Source organism: Octopus sinensis, linkage group LG9 (genome assembly GCF_006345805.1).
Source record: "Octopus sinensis linkage group LG9, ASM634580v1, whole genome shotgun sequence".
Classification (NCBI taxonomy): domain Eukaryota; kingdom Metazoa; phylum Mollusca; class Cephalopoda; order Octopoda; family Octopodidae; genus Octopus; species Octopus sinensis.
The window spans coordinates 11,261,783-11,269,282 of record NC_043005.1 but is presented as its reverse complement, the minus strand read 5'-3'; the positions used below and the strand labels follow the sequence as shown (position 1 = coordinate 11,269,282).

General features: G+C 40.1%; 1 protein-coding gene and 1 non-coding gene across 3 annotated transcripts in view; both read right to left on the bottom strand.

Annotated features, from left to right (window-relative positions):
* The window catches only part of LOC115215789, a 385,787-nt gene that overhangs the window by 181,197 nt on the left and 197,090 nt on the right, over positions 1-7,500 (bottom strand). The window lies entirely within an intron of this gene.
* Trnal-uaa lies at positions 2,477-2,559 on the bottom strand. The gene has a single exon. It is a non-coding gene; the product is annotated as a tRNA-Leu (tRNA).

Sequence of the window (7,500 nt, the reverse complement as noted above, 5' to 3'; positions counted from 1 at the left end):
AGAAACCTTAGCACGCCGGGCGAAATGCTTAGCGGTATTTCGTCTGTCGTTACCTTCTGAGTTCAAATTCCGCTGAGGTCGACTTTTCCGTTCATTCTTTCGGGGTCGATAAATTAAGTACCAGCTACGCACTGGGGTCGAGATAATCGATTTAATCCGTTTGTCTGTCCTTGTTTGTCCCCTCTATGTTTAGCCCCTTGTGGGTAGTAAAGAAATAGGTATTTCGTCTGTCGTTACGTTCTGAGTTCAAATTCCGCCGAGGTCGACTTTGCCTTTCATCCTTTCGGGGTCGATAGATAAAGTACTTGTTTCGCACTGGGGTCGATGTAATCGACTTAATCCCTTTGTCTGTCCTTGTTTGTCCCGTCTATGTTTAGCCCCTTGTGGGCAGTAAAGAAATATATATAATTGTTCTATATTATTTTTAAGTGTGTTTGTATATTATTCATGGGTTTATGTTCCCATTTAATTCGGTTCAATTGGACTTTTATGTTCAATTCCTATCTAAAAGTGATGATAGATGCCGCGTTTCGGCGTTGCTGTAAAACAAGTCTCAAAAGACTGATGTATAATTACAAGGATAAAAATAACTACGAATTAGATTCTCGCAATAACAACTATTAACTTATTCTGAAATTATGTTTCATATCAAAATCCACAACTGCCTTCGACAGATGATAACAAGTAAATAGTACTAATATTGCTATTAATGAGCAATAATTTCTATAATTATTTCTAATAGCCTTTAGTTGAATGACGTCAGTAATCCAATAGTTCATTTGAATCTCACTCAAGGCCTCGTTTTTGGTGTTTAATTGAAAGAAAAGTAGTCACCACGGTTGTTTTCAATACTTGTCTATCGGTGAATATCAGCTCATTATTTAAAAGTACGTGGAGGCGCGTGGCTTAGTGGTTAGGGTGTCAGCATCATGATCGTAAGATTGTGGTTTCGATTCCTGGACTGGGCGACGCGTTGTGTTCTTGAGCAAAACACTTCATTTCACATTGCTCCAGTCCACTCAGCTGTCAGAAATGAGTAACGCTGCGATGGACTGGCGTCCCGTCCAGCTGGGGACGGCATACGCCATAGAAACCAGGAAACCGAGCCCATGGGCCTGGCTAGGCTTTAAAAGGGCGCTCTTTTTTTAAATTTAAAACTACATTCTTCATTCAAATACAGATGAACTCAATTTCAGCATTCAGAGGTCGATAAAATGGCAGTTAAGTATCGGGCCCGACTAACCCTCTTCATCCGAATTTTCAGACTTTGTGTGTTTATTAGAAGCAATTATAAGTAACACAAAGATGAAAGTGAGACCCACGGTAGAATTCCCATGTGTGGATTAGCATTATGATTTTAGATTGCGATGCAAATCACATTACCTCCCTGATAACATGAAGGTATGATCAGGTTAATAAGAGGTGGGATTGATATCAAGCTCAAACTGCACCTCAGTAGTAACCCAAAGTGGTGGTGGTAGTGGTAGTGGTGGTGGTGGTGGTGGTGTTGGTGGTGGTGGTAGTAGTAGTAGTAGTAGTAGTAGTAGTAGTAGTGGTAGTAGTAGTAGTAGTAGTAGTAGTAGTTATATATAAGCAAATGTGAAATCTCTTTCTGAACATCTACGAGTAACTTGAAATGGGAGTGCAATCACACACATACACACACACACAACTACACAAGCGCAGACGCACAAATCCTAAACCACATTCAAAATAAGATCGCCCGACTAATTCACCAAGCGTCCCAGACGAGCTCTTTCGTCACTCTTCATTTTCTATTACTACTAGTAGAAGCACTCCGTCGGTTACGACGACGAGGGTTCCGGTTGATCCGATCAACGGAACAGCCTGCTCGTGAAATTAACGTGTAAGTGGCTGAGCACTCCACAGACACGTGTACCCTTAACGCAGTTCTTGGGGATATTCAGCGTGACACAGAGAGTGACAAGGCCGGCCCTTTGAAATACAGGTACAACAGAAACAGGAAGTAAGAGTGAGAGAAAGTTGTGGTGAAAGAGTACAGCAGGGATCACCACCATCCCCTGCCGGAGCCTCGTGGAGCTTTTAGGTGTTTTCGTTCAATAAACACTCACAACGCCCGGTCTGGGAATCGAAACCGCGATCCTACGACCGCGAGTCCGCTGCCCTAACCACTGGGCCATTGCGCCTCCACCTATTACTACTACAGAGCTCTCTATCGTGAAGGCAGCCTGACAGTCATAAGGTCGTAGGTTTCATTCCTTTTGAACAAGCCACTTCGTTTTACATTGTTGCAGTCCACTCATTTCTAATAAGTACTGACCTTCACCTCACCCACTCACAGCTGTCATATCTTCGATGTTTCACTGAGTTATAAGTGGGAATGCCGAGAGCGGGTCTATGTCTGCTCCAGACGACATAGGTATTTCAAACAATTAGTAAAAGCATAATACCAATTTTAGTATATGTACTGCCGAAGCATGTACAAAAAATTTCTTAGCACGAGTGGGGTTCGAACCCACGCGGGCAGATGTCCATTGGAACTTAAGTCCAACGTCTTAACCACTCGGCCATCGTGCTTAACACATAAAAGCACAGTACATCATACAAAGTCATTCTGGTTTTCGATTGGACAGGGGGGGGTTCTTTTTTTATGCAGTGAATTCTGCTCCTCTGGATTGGCTAGTCTCGTAACACCATCGCTTTCCTATCCAATCACCTATCTTCCTTCCATATTGCATCCATTCTTAAAGTGGATGCTGGCAGAATGGTTAGTAAGCCGGACAAAATGCTTAGTGGCAGTTCGTCCGTCTTAACGCTCTGAGTTTAAATGCCGCCGAGTCGACTTTGCCTTTCATCCTTTCGGGGTTCTCTACGCCAAGCCATAACGAAAATATATATATATATATAATGTTCTTGTTTATTGAATGATGCCATCGACGTTTCTGCTCCATTTACTTGTCTAAGGAAGTACTTCTCAAAATGGTCGAAAATTCTATATAGGTACAGGAGACGAAAGGAACGGCAGAGAAAACCGAAAGAATGCGTCATTTAATTGCCTCAATTCTCAAAAATATTTGCAATCTATATTCAGTGATGGTCGAAATATTTTGATATATCCTATTATATTGATGAAATTGCTTCTGACAGAGTTTGTAAGAGCAATCAGTTTGGTGGCAAAAGTATTTTGTGGTGTATTTCAGTGGCTCCCAAACCTTTTAGAGTCGCGACCCACTATTTATCACACCAGTTTATGACGACCCACTTATACGTTTTGAACTATCTCGATAGACAGCAGTTAATCAAAGCTAATGCGAAATTTTATAACTGTTTGCGACCCACTAAGATTCCGTTCGCGACCCATCTGTGGGTCGCGACTCATAGTTTGAGAACCAATGGTGTATTTCATTTTGTTGAATCGTATCTGGGTGGAGGTAAGGGAAAAGTGTGGGTAAAAGAAAGGAGGGCAAAGTTATAAAAGAGCGAGGATCACTGGTCTAGGTATTCGTGCAAAATCTTTCTGCAGTTGACTTCATTCCACCAAGATCGATAAAGGATACACCAGTAAGATATTGATGTCGACCGAAGCAGACATCGGTTTTCATATGGAACTGAACTTGGTCTCCTATTTCTCTCTCTCCTTCTTCCTCCTCCTCTTCCTCTCCTTCTCGCTCCTCTTCCTCCAATTCTTCCCTCTCTTCCACTCCTTTCCTTTCTTTCTCTTCCTTCTCATCTTCCGCTTCCTCCCTTCTTCCTCTTCCTCCCTTTGTTCCCTTCTTTCCCTCCTTCTTCTTCTTCTTCTTCTTCTTCTTCTTCTTCCTTTTCTTCTTCCTCTTCTTCTTCCTTCTTCTTCTTCCTCTTCTTTCTCTTCTTCCTCTTCTTCTCTCTCCTCTTCTTCCTTCATCTTCCTTCCTCTTCTCCTTCCTCCGCTTCCTCTTCTTTCTCCGCTTCTTTTTCTTCCTCCACTTCCTTTTCTCCTTCATCCTCTTCCCCTTCTTCTTCCTCCGCTTCCTCTTTTTCTTCCTCCACCTCTTCCTCCCCTTCTTCTTCCTCCACCTCTTCCTCCCCTTCTTCCTCTTCTTTTCTTCCTCCTCCTTCTGCTCTTCCTCCTTCCCATCCACTATATTATTCTCCTCCATATTTGAGTTTACTCACCCTATTAGAGATAACAGGCAAGTTTCCTCACATCATTTTCTTCTATTTAAAATAAAAGTAAGACACAGTCGTCAATACACAAAAATGGGTGACTTGAATAATTTAGACCGTAAGTCTGCACAATGACGATTGACTTAGGAGCTAAACAACACAAACAACACCACCAACAGCAACAACAACAATAATAGCAATAACAATCCAGACGTTGAGCAGCTCCATGAGATGTATGACAGACTGGTAATAAAAAAAAGCAACAAAAGTTACTATCTGCATAAGTGGTAGATCACATAGTTGTTAATATGTTTTATCGCTTTACAAAAGTGGCGCAAAAATAAAAAAGAAATACATATATCTACATTCGAAGTGTGTCTGTGATTTAAGCACATTTTTCTTGGTTGTAAATCTCATGTAATTAGACTTGACATTACAACTAGTTGAGAAGGAAAGTTTCAGATTTACAGTATAAACCAACACAAATCAAGATTTGTAAGTAAAACTAAAGTTTGTGTTAGATAGCGACTCATAATTTTTGGTTTCCAATTATTAAAGAACTAATTCTCTCCACAGCTAGAAGTATCTGCTCCAGTGAAAACCTGTGTAAGTTTGTTTAGTGTAGCAGATCATTGTTGAATCAACATTCTTTTCTTCTCCTAACACTGCATCAAGAAAGCAGTAGAATTACTAGCAATGCTCAATATCAGACAGATGTTCCCACAAGCAAATCTCCATTGTCTAAAATAATAAAATGAAAAAAAAAATTGTTCAGAATGTTGTTTCCCATGACAGCTTGGCACATATGAGATGATTCTGATAACGATTGACCAACTTCAAAATACCAGGGAAAAAAGCAGAAATACTGCTATCAGAGATATGGTGACAGAATAACAAAAATTTTCGATAGACTTAGAGCAGTTGCGACAACAGTAGTAGAACAGCATTGAAATAAACGCATTGAAATATTTTGCATCATAACTTCCAGTGCTGGGTTCAAACCCAGATAAGATTGTTTTTCTCCGTATTTTTTGGAGGGGAATAAAAGCGCGTGGTCTTGTGATTAGGGCGTTGGACTCACATCGTCAAATTGTGGGTTCGATTTCCGGATTAGGTAGTCTATGATCAAAACACTTCATTTCATGTTGTGCCAGTCCACTAGGCTAGAAATAAGTACCAAAGATCTAACTACCGGGGACTGAGTCCACAGATAAAATATTTCTTCTCAACGAAATTCCATCACATCCTTCACCCCCACCCCCACCACCACTCGAACAAATATTTAATATTTCATAAGATTTAAAGTGGGTTTCGATTCTCAGTTGCAGCCATTTCAAGTTACTTTTTATTTTTTTTTTTCTTTTTACTGGACTGTGACTGCTGGAAGGGTACCAACTTCAAGGGTATTTTAGTCGATTATATCGACCCCATTTCTTTTCCTAGTGCTTCAATAATGGTTATTGGAAAGAAAAGAAGATTAATTTCGGCATTATTGTGAGGGGAAATAACTTAGTCGAGCTTGAAAGCTGCAGGTTGTTGTTGTCGGTTATATGAAGCAATTAAAAATATTCTAGGAAGAATCTCATCCGAAGTTAAGCCACTTCACACCTTAACAGTCACACCAGCAGGCATATTTCTGCGTGCGAAAAATGGCTGGCGCAGCAAGCAATCGATGTTCAGATAATTATGATGCTAGTCAGAAAGACGACTTTATTGAAAACCAGACAAAAACTGCCATAGCGACCTATGAGCATGTAAACAAGCCGATACCACCGATGTCACCATCACACTACTGTGTCAAATTGTTATCTCCGTATACTAATCCGATAGGGACGAACGTTGAATATATATACAGCTGGAAAACATTTTAAAACCACAGTACGAAAACAATTTATCCAATTTGACTAAGCTATTGATTTATAATAGGCTTTCCTTCTTACGAGAGTGGGTGGGGGCATGGAAGTAACCATTCACGGGATAAATGTTATTGACGATATCACTTATGGTGTGGTAAATAACTTTTGGAATATCAATAACTTTTGGTTGCTGTTACTCTGGAGGAATATCTGGGAGACATTTGCAAAGGTAAGTAGCATGTTCACCGAAGAAACTGACAGTTAAATACTTTTATATATTGTAACATTAATAATAATTTGCAGCTTATCAACATCTCCAGGCAAAATTAACAAAGATCTACGGCGATTCTACTCCAAATTTCGAGGCGAAATTAATAACTCTGAAGCCGAGTGAAAAATTCCGCTTTCACAAAATGTCAGCATATGTAGTTAGCTAGTGGAAAATCAAAAAATCGCTTCTAATCTACAAGATGCAAAAAGGAGAATGAGAGAAACAAAACCGTTGTAAAATGATCCCCTTCCCAGGAAGATATGAAGTCATTCTAGTCTAAAGTTTGTAACGAAGGCAAAGATTTTGATCATAATGTAACATGGTTAGACTTAAGCAAGAATAATAGACCAACCTCAACAGAGAAACGTATTCTATCGATGTTGAAACTTTCACCAAAACTGCGAGAAAGCTGCACAATGTAAAGGTATTAGAAAGAAACCTCAACTTGGGTACTGGCACAAGACATTGACATATCGAACAGTGAGAATAAATGCTCAACACTGCATTGGTACATTATTTACATTATTTACATTTGACGGATATTTGTCCTCATCTTGTTTGTTGTTAACACAACATTTCGGTTGATATATCCTCCAGCCTTCATCAGGTGTCTTAGGGAAATTTCGAACCTGGGTTCTCATTCCTAAGGTATTTTTCGATGTTGTTGTTATTATTATTATTATTATTATTATTCAGGTCACTGTCTGGAATCGAACTTGGAATCTTGGGGTTAGTGGCTCGCGCTTTTAGCCACTACGCCATATGCCCGGCGGCATATAAATATAGAACGGCATTGGTGTATAAATGTTCTTTTATTTGTGAGTTAACCGGCTACCATCAGTTTCATGTTAAGAAAGGAATATCTCTTAACAATTTTCAAGACTATTGCATGGAACGTTGGTGTTCGTCTCTATCTTGGAACCCCTATGAAAATTGTTGAGATATTCCTGTCTTAACATGAAACTAATGGTAGCCGGTTAACTCACGAACAATGAAGGCGGCGAGCTGGCAGAAACGTTAGCGCGCCGGGCGAAATGCGTAGCCGTATTTCGTCTGTCGCAACGTTCTGAGTTCAAATTCCGCCGAGGTCGACTTTGCCTTTCATCCTTTCGGGGTCGATAAATTAAGTACCAGTTACACACTGGGGGTCGATGTAATCGACTTAATACCTATATCTGTCCTTGCTTGTCCCCTCTATGTTTAGCCCCTTGTGGGCAATAAAGAAATAGGTTAACTCACGAACAATAA